A 15921-nucleotide genomic window follows, 5' to 3' on the forward strand; every position below is an offset into this window, starting at 1 on the left:
AATAATACATTAATATATATTGAAAACACTGATACCCATTGAAAAAGATATAGTAGTAGGGTGTCATCTCTTTGCTCAAGGATGATATAGAAAGTGACAGGTATTAGGTACTGACTGGGTCAGTTCCAACTTTGCCAATAAGTTCATCAGTTACTAATTATATGTCAGTCAATGCCTCCGTTCCTGTGCAAATAAACAGTGGGACATTTGGGTCGCTGGAGAGAACAGCTAAGTATTTTCATCACTTTGTCTGCTTGCTATTCTGCAGGTGGATGTTGCTGCTGCCTCAGCTTCTGCTGTGCGTGGTGGTCACACCACCTCTGTGTCAGGAAGGAGCTTAAGGCAAACAGTGCTCAAGATTGTTGTCTTGGATTGGGAGATTTGTCTGATGATGTTTACGGTATTATTAAAAAAGTATTCGATTAATCAAAAAGTTGCTCAGTGATAAATATGATAAGAAGGATTATTTTGAATAATTGGTAATGGCCAGGATTGAGGTCCAAAATTAGAAGAGAAAGGGCCTTAATGGGAAATGATTCTGTAAACTAAGGTTATGGATATTCAAGGGTTTTATTCTTGGGATGTTTAGTGAATCATATATTATTTTTATTAATGCCAATTAATCAATGATTTAATCAATACAAATATAGAAATAAGGGAGAAAAGAGACTCAGTGTTGGACCAGTGATGTTTGTGATGGGAAGAGCCCTGAACAATGAAAAACTATGTTTGAAACTCTGAGGTCCCATCCAGAACATTGGTAGTGTCTTCCTTCTGGTGAAATTGTTTCTGTCTAGAGAGATATCAGGAATATAAGCAGATTATATTCTTACATTGATTTCATAGATTTTGATTTGTTATAATTAAGAGATCGGCGATGGAACCATTAAGTAAATATAAATATATATAAGGAAAACTAAGGTAAAGCTTTGTCCAAAGATGAACATACTGAGTGAGGCAAAAGATACTGTAATGAACACTGAAGTCCCTACGTCCCATTAGATAAATGGTGGAGGCTCTTCTTTGACCAAGGTTAGATAGAAATGCGTAAGAGGCAGTTTAATTGTTCTGCCGCAGACTAAAGATTGAGTTTTTCCTTTCAACAAGATTAAAAAAATAGCAAAAGGAAAAGTAATAAATACCTAAATACTGAGAAAATAAAACATAGAAAACAAGGATCAGTGGTTATTAGGTCTCAATGTTTTTATCAGCCGTGTTCTGTCCTGTTTAGAATGAAGGCAGTTCAGATGATTTAGCGTCTGCCATGGACAAATGAGCTCTGTACTTTGTGTAATAAGAGCATGGAGATTAATGTGAGTGATAGTTGAGGATCTCTGGTTTTTTATTAGATTAATTTAGTGTATTATTAAGAAATATAGAGTAAAATAAAGAAGGCAGCTGCTTTTCAGTGTTGCGCATTGATATATACAACCCATTATTTTGATTAAAGCAATATGAAAAACAATCTATAAAAGAGAGATATATTTAAGTAAGAATTATTCTATACACATTAAGACTTTTTAAAAATTGTACTGCTAAAATTATTGAATTTTTATTTAATGAATACAAGTAGAAATAAATGTAGGAAAATAGGAACCATGTTGGCTCTATGAGTGATATATGGTGAATACTTGTCTGGAATTCTGAGTTGCAGTATTAAAGTAATCTAGTCCATTCTCAACTTGAGAAGGCATCCTATAGCGATATCAGGAATAAATGAGGGGCTTATCTGTGGTCTTTGTGTTCATGAATTTTCATTGTATTATTATAATTGGAAAATGAGAGAATCCATAAATATATAATTAAAAATAAAGATGGATGAAATGAAGCAATTTCCAATTACTGAAATACGTGGTGAGCCATGAAATACTATTAATATACCAAGGACACCCTGAATTTCAATTACTAATGAATGGTACACAGCTGTTACCACTTAGGTTAAGGTTGATGGGGACAGAGTAAGTGATCAGAGAGGTGTATGTTCAGCTGTGTCTGTCTCTTTGTGACCTCATGGACTATAACCTGTCAGCCTCCTCTTTGCATGGAATTTTCCAGGCAAGAATATTGGAATGGGTTGCCATTTCCTACTCCAGGGGATCTTCAGAACCCAGGGATTGAACCCACGTCTCTTGCGTCTCCCACACTAGTAAGTGGATTCTTTACCACTTTGTCACCTGGGAAGCTCCTAGTCACTAGCGAAAATCATTCAGTTGTGTAAGACTCTGTGACCCCATGGACTATACAGTCTATGGAATTCTCCTGGCCAGAATCCTGAAGTGGGTAGCCTTTCCCTTCTCCAGGGGATCTTCCCAACTCAGGGATTGAACCCAGGTCTCCCGCATAGCAGGCGGATTCCTTGCCAGCTGAACTACGAGGGAAGCCTGTGAAGCTCCTAGTCAACCTTTATATTCTGGCTCAGCGGTAATATCAAAGTGGTTCAATGTCAAAAGGTTTTCTATGTACCCTAAGTTAAGGATAGCCTGAATACCGCTGTGAGTGTGGAAACAAGAAGCAGTGGAGAATGTCTCTACCACATTGTTGGTCCATTTTGCTTTATACCCCTCAGAGTGGATGCATGGGACCTGAAGGAAGGATTGCTTCTGGAGCACCAGCCTAGGCTGGCATCTTTGTTGTAGGAGCCAGGAGACCTATATGGGCATCGTCTCATTCCTAGTCTGGGGCTGGATGATTTCTCAAGAACTAATGACTGGGTGAGAAAAAATGAAAGAAGGTGACTTTTATCCCAAAGAACTGAGTAGTTCAGTCACTCAGTCATGTCTGACTCTTTGCAACCCCATGCCAGGCTTCCCTGTCCATCCCCAACTCCTGGAGCTTGCTCAAAGTCATGTCCATTGAGCCGGTGATGCCAAGGAGCTGATAGGAAGCTAAAAGCTGGTAATAAATTTAAGAGAGTTATAATGATGTGAGTCCCTTGGACTGCAAGGAGATCCACCCTAGATCCAGTCCATCCTAAAGGAAATCAGTCCTGAATATTCGTTCGAAGGACTGAAACTGAAGCTCCAATACTTTGGCCACCTGATGCAAAGAACTGACTCATTGGAAAAGACTCTGATGCTGGAAAAGATTGAAGGCAGGAGGAGAAGGGGATGAGATGGTTGGATGGCATCACCAACTCAATGGGCGTGAGTTTGAGTAGGCTCTGGGAGTTGGTGAAAGACAGAGAAGCCTGGTGTGCTGCAGTCCATGGATCAGCAAAGAGCCAACATCAAATGAAGAGAAAGTCATCTTTTGTGGATCACTGATGATCAATACCAACATATGAGTCATTGATGATGAATAATATGTGTCGGGAACTCTGAGGTCCAAAATGAAAGAAATATGGTCTTTCTCTTCATGCATTTTCATTGATTATGGTAAAGGAACCGTTGAAAACATCAATAAACATGCCTGCAGGTCAGTGGAGAGAAAGTTTCCATATCTGGGATCACCTTGTCTGCTTATTCCTTTTCAGAATAGCAGCTCAAGGTGACTTTAGCCTCCATGAGATCAAGGTCATGAGCTTCAGATTGCTATGGGACAGAGAGCCAGGTGAGTAATGGCCAGGGTTCTGGTCTGGTTTGGGGACTTGTTTTCAGTGTTTTGATTGTATTCTCAGAAGCAATAGAAGCAAAAGATTAACATGGGCCAATAATATAATGATATATAACCTTATATTTATTAACTGATAATATATAGCAGTGATATTTATTAGTAAAAGGTATAATCTGTCTTGATGTTAATTAGAAGTAGGGGTATTCAAGTGTCTTGTTCTTTGTTTTTTTCACTAATCATGTATTATTTTCAATGAAGGAGGATTTAATCGAAATAAATAGATAAATGAATGAACTATAACGGGGTCTCAGATGTACAAGTGATGATTAGCAGTTGAGTCATGGACAACAAATGATAAAGGTCTGGAACCCTGAGGCCCAATACATTCCACACTCCTTTCTTTGTTTATTTTTTCCTGTAGGCCGATGTTAGGAATGTTTAAAGTTCAAGTTCTAAGACTGAGTTTTAAAATTATTAATAGATTATTGAGAGTACCATTAAAGCTACAGATAGACAGAAGATGAAGAAGAACAGATATATTATTGTCTCGTTGTGAACATAGATGGTGAGGAAAGAAATAGTAATAAAAATTCCCAACTCTGATGACCATTATGAATTATGTCACCCCTTTGGCTAAGATTCAGATCAGTGCGGTTCACTCAGTCATGTCCAACTCTTTGCGACCCCATGGACTGCAGCACCAGGCTTCCCTGTTCATCACCAACTCCCAGAGCTTACTCAGACTCATGTCCATTGAGTCGGTGATGCCATCCACCCATCTCATCCTCTGCCGTCCGCTTCTCCTCTCGCCTTCAGTCTTTCCCGGCATCAGGGCCTTTGCAGGGAGTCAGTTCGGCTGATTAAGCATTATTCCCTGGTGCTCCACCTTATGATTGCACCTCTGTGCTAGGTACACAGAGACCAATGTGAGTGATAACCAATTTTTTTGTCTCGGTTTTGTTCATTTCTTTTTTGTTGGTCTGTGCGTGTGTGTGTGTGTGTGTGTGTGTGTGTGTGTGTGTGTGTGGCTGAATGTTCCATATAGGATAACAGAAGGCCAAGCCTAGCTCAGTGATAACTATTGAAATTTATGACACATTAATTGATGACTGCGTAGGTGACAAACAGCATCTAATTTAAAAGAGATACATCGTTGCAAGAATGATCTGTTTACACCTTAGGAATATCATGACTTTTCTAGAGTTTTGTGAATAATAGGATTTTAAAATTATTACTAGTGAGGTACTGAGTTAGGCAACAAACAGAACTGAACAAAGAGCGGGGTGTCAGTCGTGGGCCGATGACGATGATCGTTTCGGGAAGAGTCCTAAACGATGAAACCGTGGCTAGAACTCTGAGGTCCAGGATGCAGACATAGGTACTGTTTTCCCTCTGATGAGAAACTGTTTCTTTCGTGAGATCTTAGGAATATACAGCGGTGATATTCTTGTATTAGAGTGTTAAAGTAAGAATAATTCTGTATATATCATCTCTTTCTAAAAAATTGTGCTGATAAAATTATTAGTGAATTTGTGATTCATAAATAACAGAAATCTATTCGAATGAGATGGACAGTAATGGATCGATGGTGACTCCCTGAGGCGTACGAGTTGTGTGCAATGAATATGAGTCTGGAACTCTGAGGTTTGATGCAAATGAAATCAAGTCCACTGACATGTGTGAAGTGACCTTTTAGGCAGTGGTTAGGAATACACAAAGATATTTATTTTGGTTATTATCACCATGCATTTTTTTTCTATTTTTATAATTGGATCAATGAAATAATTAATATACAAATGTATAATATAAAAAATGATGAATATGTTGCCTTTTCAATGATAAAAATACGTGGTTAGGCAAAAATTACTATTATATATATAATGAAAAGACTCATAATCAATAGGAAAGATATGAGGGTATTACCTCTTTGGCTAAGGGTGATATAGAAAGTGACAGGCATTAGTTACTGGCTGAGTCAGTTACAAGTTTGACATTTGATTTATTGGGAAGAGCAAATATGAGCATAATGTCGTTGATGCCTCAGTTGCTATGCAAATGAATGGTCAAATTCTTGGATCAATGGAGAGAATATCTAAGCAGTTTTGCCACCTTGCGTGTTTGTTATTTTGTAGGACAGATGCTCCTGACACTTCAGCTTTCGTTGTGCTCAATTGTCACACCAACTGTGATCGGGAGGAAACTAAGGTGAGCAATGGACAGGGTTGTTGTCTTAGATTGGGTGATTTGTCTGAGGGTCCTCATGGTATTGTTAAAAAAGTATTAAATTAATAAAAAAATTACCATAGTTCAATGATAAATACTCAAGAATGATTATTTCGAATAACTGATAATGGGCAGAATAGAGGTTGAAAACTGGTTGAGAAGACTCCTAATGATGACTAATCCTGTAAACTGAGGTTAGGGGTATTAAGGGTGTCATTCTTGGGATACTTGTTTTTATTATCACAATTATTATCTTTATTATTATTAAACTATTACCACTATTAAATGGAGAAGGAAATGGCAACCCACTCCAGTATTCTTGCCTGGAGAATCCCATGGACAGAGGAGCCCGGTGGACTGCAATCCATGGGGTTGAAAAGAGTCGGACACGAGTGAGTAACTAACGCAACACAACAACCATTATTATATGCTTCTTATTATTATTCATTCAATGATTAATACATATTACCATTTATTCAATGATTTAAGGAAAAGAAATATAGAAATGAACGAAGAAAAGAGACTTAATCGTGGACCAGTGATGATGATCGTGATGGGAAGAGTCCTATTTGATGAAAACATGTCTCAGACTCTGAGGTCCAACCCAGAACATCGGCAGTCTCTTCCTTCTGGTAAAATTGTTTCTATAGAGATATCAGGAATATAGGTAGGTTATATTCTTCTTTTGATTTCATAGATTTAAATTTGTTACTATTAATGGATCTCTGAAGAACCATTGAGCAAATGCAAGAAAGTGAAGCATTGTCCAAATAGGAACATATTGAGTGAGACAAAAGATACCATAATAAACCCTGAAAACACTGAATCGTATTCAGTAAATGAGTGAGGGTCACATCTTTGACCAAGATTAGATAGAAATGCATGAAAGTGAAAATGTTAGTCACTCAGTCATGTCTGACTCTTTCTGACCCCAGAGACTGTAGCCCACCAGGCTTTTCTGTCCATGGGATTCTCCAGGCAAGACTACTGGAGTGGGTTGCCATGTCCTTGCCCAGGGGATCGTCCTGAGCCAGGGGTTGAACCTGGGTCTCCTGCAGGCAGACTTTTTACCAACTGAGCCACCAGGGAAGACCTGGAAATGCACAGGAGACAGTGTAGTACCTCTGCTTCAAGCTAAAGACTGAGCTTTTTGTTCTAACAAGATTAAAAGAATGTGAACAGAAAGGAAAAGTAATACATTCCTAAATACTGAGTAAGCGAAGTATAGAAAACAAGAACCAGTGGTTATTAGGTGTCAATATTTTTATTATCGTCTGTGTTCCCTGCTCCTCAGAAAGAAGCCAGTACCGATGATTTAGCATCTTCCACGGACAGAAGCTCTGGAGTTGCCTCTGTATAACAGGAAGGTGGAGATTAATGTGAGTAATAGTTGAAGTTCTCTGTTTTTTTTTTTATTAAAGTAATTTACTGTATTATTGTTGAATATTGAATATAAGTAAAGAAATGTTGACTATAGGTAAAGAAGGCAGCTGCATCAGTGTTGAACATGGATATATGAGCTATTGTACTAATGAATGTATATATGGAAAACAGTGTATTATTGAGAAAGATACATTAAAGTAATAATACTTCAGTGTACACCTGGCATCTTTTTGCGTTATTTTTTGAATTGTTCTTGCTAAATTTCTTAGTGGATTTTTATTTAACCAGTCAAGATAAAGAAATATGTGCAGAAAAAAGGGGACCGATGTTGGATCAATGATGATGTCTGGTCATCATCAATATGAATCATATACAATGAAAGCATGTCTGGAACTCTGAGGTCCAATATTGGATTAAGCTTGTCCATTCATAGCAGAGAAGATATTCTGTAGACAGACGCTGGAAAGAGTGCCTCATTTTATTATCAGCTCCTTTGCCTTATACTCCTCAGAATGGCTGCACTTAGGCGGGTGGAAGCATCTTCCACGGTTACGCTCTCTGGTTCGTTGGTGTGGTAGGTATGTTAAGACCATGTAAGTCATAGCCAATGGTTTAGTTTGAGTGGACAGTTGGTAGTTCAGTTGCTCAGTCGTGTTCCATTCTTCACGACCCCATGCACTGCAGCTGGCCAGGCTTCCCTGTCCATCACCAACTCCTGTTTGGTGATTTCTTGGAGCTTGCTCAAAGAGTCAAAGACGGGGAAATGCCATGTTAAGTATTGGATTGACATGAACTATTATCTTTATTAATCTATGAATGCATCTCTGAGGTCTCTGGAAAAGATTTTTGAGATACATATTGCAGATGTTTTAGTTTCTTTTTCATTTATGTGTATTTAGTAGCAAATTTACAAATAATCCCAAATGTTTATGAGAATGAAAAATAAAAGGGTGTTTTCTTGGGCTAGTGATGATGACTGGTAGCAGATGAGTCTATATAATGAATAATATATATCCTGATACTGAGGTCCAACAAAAACCTAGTGTATTTCTTTTAATTCATCCTAGAGACAGATGTTGGAATATACCCAGTACATCTATTATAGTCATCGAGTTATATTTATTATTGTTAAAGATTAATTTTAGAACCAATAAAGAAATGTAAATAATAGGTAAAGAAAAAGGTTAAGAAATAATAGGTAAAAAGGGTGAAACCTTGTCTAAGTATAAACAGGTGGCAAGGCAAGAAGTACTATTAATAAAATTGAAAATACTGAAACTCAGTCAGGAAAAAGTGGCTCACCATTTATCTTTGACTAAGTATTATATCAATTAAGAGTCACTTATACTATTATGGATTTGTCTCAAGTTTGATATTAATTTTGTTAAGAGAAAAATAGATCCATTATGAATAATTTATAAATACTTCAATATGTGAGTAAATGAAATGTGCAAATGAAGGATCGATGGGCATTGTTCTTAAACTTTTTTTTTTTTTATCATTGACTGTTTTGTTCTTTGCAGACCCTACGCCCTCGAGCTTTGTGTTTGCATCTCTGTGTTAGGAGCACAGAGACCAGTGTGAGTAAAAGTCAAAATCTTGTGTCCTTTCTGTGATTTTTTTTCAGAGTATCTAATGTATTGTTGAAAAGTAACATATAATAAGAATCGCCAGCAGTAGCCCAGTGATAAACACTGAATTGACATGTAACAGAAAAACAAAGGGTATAAAGAAAGAGATACATTGGTATGAAAATGATTCTCTACATAGAATAGTGGTTTGGGTTTTTTTTTTTTTTTTGCTTTTTGCAAATAATTGGGTATTTAAAAATGATCTTTAGTGAATTAATGAATTCATAAATAAACACCATAGAAGTGAATGAAGAAAGTAGGTACAACATTGGATCAATGATGGGTTTTTGGTGTGTGTATGAGTCATATGCAATGAATACGTGTCTGAAACTCTGAGGTCCAACACAAATGGAGACCCATTGCCTCTGTTCCAGGTGACCCTATAGACACCTGTCAGGCATATACAAATATCTTGTTTTATGTTCATACATTTTCTTTTTATGTTTATAATTGGATCAATGAAATAATATATAATGATGAAATTGGTGAAACTTTGTTCAACCATACGAAAGTGGTTAGGCAAGAGATTCTATTAATATACATTAAAAACAAATGTAAATCAGGAAATTTATGGCTAAGATGACATCGTTATTGATAAGTAAATTGCTTAAGTTCTCTATGTCTTGTGTCTGTGATCTGTGTCAATGTCAAGATTGATACTGTTCATTTACTTAGGAGAAACTAAAGTCTAAATGATCCCAGTTCACTACCTACTTAAATGACTAAAGGAAACATGGAATGCAAAGACTAGTTAAAATGCTATCTTAATGCCTTTTTTATCTTCTGGTTTATCTTCTCCTCCTTAGACTTGTCACCGTGGGCTAATGTAAGCCTTCCTCATGGTCATGGATTCTGCGGTTGCACTTGATGCGCTCAGGGTTAGGAGAGCAAAGTGAGTCAGTCCTCTTCGTGGTTTTGTGGTTTTCATTTCTGTCAGATTTTCACTGCATTCTTTAAATTCTATAAAAAAAAAGAATCGATGTTTGTGAACCATAGCCACATGGTAAAAGTAGGGTTAATATGAAACATTATATTAATGCATCTGGATAGGAAACTGTGAGGTCAGTTGATGACAGCTTCTGTGGGAAGTCCTTCTATAGACAAATGAAAGCGCCAAGGACCTTCCTTGTTTTACGTTTTTGTGACCCTGAAGCACTTTTTCTTCATGTAGTTAATAATGAATGAATGATCAGTAAAAAGTGTTGACATGAAGGAAGGTAACAAGGACAAATATGGACAAACAATGATGATTTGTGGTATGATTCTTTGATGAGGAACACCACAGGTCAACACAAAAAATCTAATACTTTCCTCTCTTTTGAAGTGATCCTATAGGGAGATACCAGGCAAGGGATCATGTTCTTAGTCTTTGTGTATAATAATAGCTAAAATTATTATTATTATTAAGAAATCAATGTCAAGATAAACAAATATATAACTGAATAAATATGAAACAAGGAAACACTGTTCATTAAAAGTATTAGAAAGAAATCTGATGACATAAATTGGAATGGAAAATAAAATAATCAAGTGTATATGTCTTTGAGTGGGAATAATAGTGATGATCGTCATTTACTAATAAAGTTACAAAGTTTATATTTGATTTATTAAGAGCAAAATAAGTATTCCTGTAAATTAATGACTATGAAATGAATTGTGAAAACTCTGAATCAATGGAGAGAAAGTCTCAACATTTTTATCATCTTGTCTGCTTGATCCTTTTGAGAATAGATGCTGGAGCTGATTTTAGCCTCTGCCGTTACCAAGATTGTGAGACCAAGGTGAGTAATGGTCAACATTATTGTTTTGGCCTGGGTCATCTGTTTAAGGGTATTTATAGTATTATTAGAAAATATTAAATTCATTGAAAAGTTTATCATGGCCTAATGATAAATATGAAGTACTATGTTGATTAATCAATAATGAACATGATTGAGGTCTATTAATTAAAAAGGTTTAGTCTATGTGGAGAATGATTCTGCAAACTGATGTTAGGCATATCCTTGATCTTGTCCTAGAGTTTTTATGAACCATGTATTATTTTTATTTGTATCAACGCATTCATAATTTAATCAGTACAAACATACAAATGAAGAGGAATAGATCCAGTCATGGACCAGTGATGATGACTGATGATAAAGGAGTCATGGACAATGAGAAAATATGTGTCTGAAACTCTGAGGTCCAACATGGAACAAAATTAGTCTGTTCCTCTGTTGAAATTGCTTCTGTAAAGAGATATGAGACATATCCAAAGATCATATTCTTGTATTGATTGTGATCAATATTGGTCATATTCTTGTATAGCCTTAGATTTGTTTTTAATAATGAAATTAGCTTCCGTCCCAGCTCAGTTGGTAAAGAATCCTCCTGCAATGCAGGAGACCCCAGTTCAATTCCTGGGTTGGGGAGATTCGCTGGAGAAGGGACAGGCTACCCACTCCAGTATTCTTGGGCTTCCCTTGTGGCTCAGCTGGTAAAGAATCCGCTTGCAATGAGGGAGACCTGGGTTTGATCCCTGGGTTGGGAAGATCCCCTGGAGAAGGGACAGGTACCCACTCCAGTATTCTGGCCTGGAGAATTCCATGGACTATACAGTCCATGGGATCACAAAGAGTTGGACATGACTGAGCAACTGTCACTTCATTAGGCATATATGCATAAATTCATTAAAAAAACAATAGGAGGAAACGTGGTGCAGTTAGGAATGTATGTTATAAAGCAAAAGGTGTCGTTAATGAAATTGAAGACACTGATGCCTCTTCAGAAATGGCGATTGTGTCTTAATTTATTTTACTGTCTGTGCTTCTCGGAACCGGCGCATCTCCCACCGTCGCGAGCTCTCCGGTTGCCTGTGCATAATAGGAATACAGAGATTAATGTGAGTAATAGTGAAGTTGCTTTCTCGGTTTCTGTTTTTCTTAAGTTATTCATTTAATAGTGTGAAATATATTTAGAGAATGCAGCTCTATTTTAGTGATAAATATGGGATAGAGTTAACAGTATATTGATGTATATAAGAAAAACTGAGGATAATTAACAAGAGCTATATCATTGTGAGAATAATTCTATATATAGATTAGGGGCACAAAAAGTGTTCTTGAAATTTTGTGAATCATCCCTTTAAAAATTATTATTAGTGAAATAATTATTTGATCAATAATGCTATAGAAATGATTGAAAAAAAGGGGGGCAATATTAGATCAATTACGACCAATGTTGATGTATGAGTCATATATATGTGTGCCTGGAAGATGGTCCAACGTGAAAAATTCTACTTTATTGTCTCTGCTTCAGTTGACCCTTTGAACTAAGGTCAGGAATGTATGAGGAGGAATAGAATTATTGGGAAGATCCCCTGGAGGAGGGCGTGACTACCCACTCCAGTATTCTGACCTGGAGAATTCCATGGACTATATAGTCCATGGGGTCACAAGAAGTTGGTCACAACTGAGTGACTTTTACTTTCACTTTCCTAATTAATGAATTAATAAACAAATATAGATGCAAATGAAGAGAAAGTTGACCAGTCACTGTCTAATGATGCTGTCTAGTGTGTGAATCACATACAATGAATTCTGTGTGTCCAGAAGTCTGAGGTTCAATGCAAAAGAGCTCATCTATTCAACATACTTAAAATGACTGTAGACAGATTTTGCTATTATACAGTGATCTCTTTCTCGGTCTTTGTGCTCATGAATTTTAAAAATATAATTATAAATGAATCAATGGCAGAATAAATTAGCAAATGTATCAATGAATAAAGATGAAGAGGGTGAAACATTGTTCATTAATAAAATATTTAGTCAGGAAAATGAATATTATATATTGAAATAGATAATAAAATGGACTAAATATATTATGTCTTAAATTAAGCATATTTTCAGTGATAAGTAGTAACCAGTAATTGCCCTGAGTCAGTTGCATGTTTGATGTTTATTGTATTTAAAGAAAACTAAAAATTACTATGAATTAATATACACTTAAATGACTCCATACATGGAGACTGGAAACTGTACATCAATGGGGAGAGGAGAATATCCCAGCACCGAGCTGATCTTGGGTTCTGTCTTGGTCAAGATTCCGTTGCCTGTGTTAGGAAAGAGAACGTGGTGAGTAATAGTGGTCAAAGATCTTATTTTGGTTTCACTTATTGTTTGAGTAAAGATGAGCCTGGTGGGCTACATACAGTCCATGGGGTCACAAAGAATTGAACATGGCTGGGCAGCTAAGCACACACACACACACACACACAGTGTATATGGGAAAAGCTTCTTTAGACAGAGTTCAGGAATATTTAAGGATCTCATTTGTGTATTTTCTTAAATAATGTGGTTTTTTATTAATATCCATGATGAATGATTTAATTGATATAAATGTAACACAAATGAGTAAAATGGGGGTCTAACAAGGATCATGAATGATGACCGGCAGCATATGAGATTTGATCAGTTATGAATAAAGCAAAAGTGGGACAATATTTAATCCATGTCCCCTGGAGGAGAAAATGGCAACCCACTCCAGTATTCTGGCCTGGAAAATTCCATGCACAGAGAATCCTGGAGGTCTGTAGCCTATGGGTTTTCAGAGAGTCGGACACAACTGCTCACACACACACACATACAAATAGTCTAAATGTCCATCAAGTGGTGAAGAGACAAGCGAAATCTGGTTTATCTATGCAGGGGAAGACTACTCAGCAATAAAAAGGAACAAACTATTGATAATCTGTGACTCTAAAAAGGAATGCTGGATCAGTGATAACTACTGGTGATGTGTAAGTCATGTGCAATGAATATGTGTCTCGAACTCTGAGGTTCGACTGGAAAGAATACTGTAAACTAGTGAATATTAAATGACTGTGTCTAGGAAAGGTGGAATGCAAACAACCAGTAGATAGAAGGTCTCAAACTTTATTTTTTGTTCTTTTTCGTGCTGTTCAGAACAATCACTCCTGCACGGAATTTAGCATTCTGCCATGGCCCCAAACGCAGTGTTGTGTTAGGAGCAGGGAGACCAGTGTGAGTCATAGTTAAAGTTCGTGTCTTGGTTTGATTGGTTTATCACGGTCAGTGCATTGTTAAGAAATAAGGAATATAATCAAAGCAGGGCAACTGTAGTCCAGCAACATGGGTTGATAGGCCAAATTGTGTCAAGGCATCCATGTATGAAGCACTGAGGTCAATTCAAGAAACAGATCTCGTTTCTGGGGAATGATTTGATAGGTAGATCTTAGGGATATCAAGGTTCTTAGTTTTGTTTTTTTTTTTCTGGTTCATGTATATTTCTTTTTAGTTATAAGTCATTACTTAATATATCAATGGGCAGAATATAACGAAGAAAAGGGAGTTTCCAGGTGGCGCTAGTGGTATAGAAGCCCGCTGCCAGTGCAAGAGACATGAGGCATGGGTTTGATCCCTGGGTCCGGAAGATCCACTGAAGGAGGGCATGGCAACTTATTCCAGTTTTCTTGCCTGGAGAATGCCACCGTCAGACAGGCCTGGACGGCTAAGTCCATGGGGTCACAAAGAGTCGGACACAATTGAAGCGACTTTGTACTATGAAGACAAAGATTCTGTGCTAATGACCTGTGGGATCTGAGTCAAGGATGATGAATAATACTTCTTTGCATATCTGAGGTCCACCATGAGAAGAAATCTAATCTATGGCTCTGTTGAAAATGATCCTATAGACAATTGTTAAAAATATTTGATTATCCTGTTTTGGGGCATTTTTGGGTCATGGATAATGACTATATTAGTATAAGTGAATTAATGCATAAATGTGGCCAGGCCTAGAACAGTGATTGCATACGTAATGGAGCACGTATTATTAATCTATTTTTGAGGAGTTAGTATTCACATTGCTTATCTTTCAGAATGCAACACACAGAGACAGATGCGTGAATTGTCAGTTTCACATTCTTGGATGTCTTTGGTCTACTGGTTATTTGTTTTATTACTAATTAGGAAACATGTTTATAAAATTAAATAAAAGATTAAGCACTGTTTAAATTAAAGAAGGGCACTGATAAAAGTTTGTTAGGCAGGACGAGCTATTGTGCTCACAGAATTCCATTACAGAGGCACACTGTCTGTTATCAGTTTGGTAATGAGCAACGCACTGCGCATGTGTTAGTATTATTCATGCTATGACACTGAGCGTGTGCAGTTTTATCATTAGAGTGCATAAATGAATAAGTTAATAACAATCAGTCGCTCAAAGGGACAAAGCATGGGCCAGTAATGAGCATGTCTTGAAATAATTATGATTTAACCAGTTCCACTCAGATGATGTTCCTCTTAGAGCAGAAATCCTGTCTCTTGCTGGTTTGGGTAAGAAGAATATTGAGGGACCTCCCTGGTGGTTCAGTGGTTAAGACGTCCCTGGAGCAAAGATTCCTCATGCCTCATAGTCAAAAAATCAGAACCTAAACAACAGAAGCAATATTGTGACAAATTCATTAAAGACTTTAAAACATAGTCCATGTCAAAAAGAATCTTTAAAAAATGTTTAAAAAATTTATCATTGAACTAATTAGATTAAAAGGGGGGTTAACTTTCTGCCAACTGGAGCAAGTGGCACACCCTAAGTTTTCAGATTAAGCTAAACTTTCTCACTCTGCATTCATTAGTGTGTTAAAGTCAAAATCTAGGCTGTTTCATTCTTTTTAATATTTGTATTGTGCTCCCTAGAGTGACTCCTCATAGGTAAATGTCGTGGCTAGGTAATTTCTGGAGAAGAGGCCTGTAGGCCTGTATAAGTGGTAAACAGAGTTTCCATCCTTGGGCTACCAGTCTGTTGTATTATAGAACAATGGACAAAAGGCTACATCTGGACACAAAATTTTAAAAGACCAGAGTTGAGAATGAATTACACATTTAGGATTAGGCTGTAACCAGTCAATACAACTGTTGAGTTGTACATTTAAAAATATCATCCTAGAAGCACACCCCTTGCATTCAAAGGTGCAGTCTTAACCACTGGACCAGGAAACCAGAGTAGTTTCCTGTTTGGGGTAAGGTCATTTAGGCAGAGAAGAGTCACAGTCAGTGTTCTTGCTCTCGATCCGTGGTGAGTTCTAGTTTGTTAAGAGAAATGGAAATAAATAATGAAATAAATTAGTCAAAAC

The 15921-nt window shown here is 36.9% G+C and overlaps 2 long non-coding RNA genes across 2 annotated transcripts in view; both read left to right on the forward strand.

Moving 5' to 3' along the window:
* Window positions 1–1828, forward strand: part of LOC102168946 — a 33346-nt gene extending 31518 nt beyond the window's left edge. The window contains exon 25 of the long non-coding RNA XR_001919918.1: window positions 269–1828. This is a non-coding gene — a long non-coding RNA (uncharacterized LOC102168946). The remainder of the gene's footprint in view (window positions 1–268) is intronic.
* LOC106503383 lies at window positions 2112–11151 on the forward strand. Its single transcript, XR_001297052.2, has 8 exons — window positions 2112–2146; window positions 3473–3549; window positions 5685–5757; window positions 6265–6407; window positions 7070–7154; window positions 8682–8738; window positions 9596–9681; window positions 10521–11151. It is a non-coding gene; the product is annotated as an uncharacterized LOC106503383 (long non-coding RNA).

This window comes from Capra hircus, chromosome 21 (assembly GCF_001704415.2).
Source record: "Capra hircus breed San Clemente chromosome 21, ASM170441v1, whole genome shotgun sequence".
NCBI lineage: Eukaryota > Metazoa > Chordata > Mammalia > Artiodactyla > Bovidae > Capra > Capra hircus.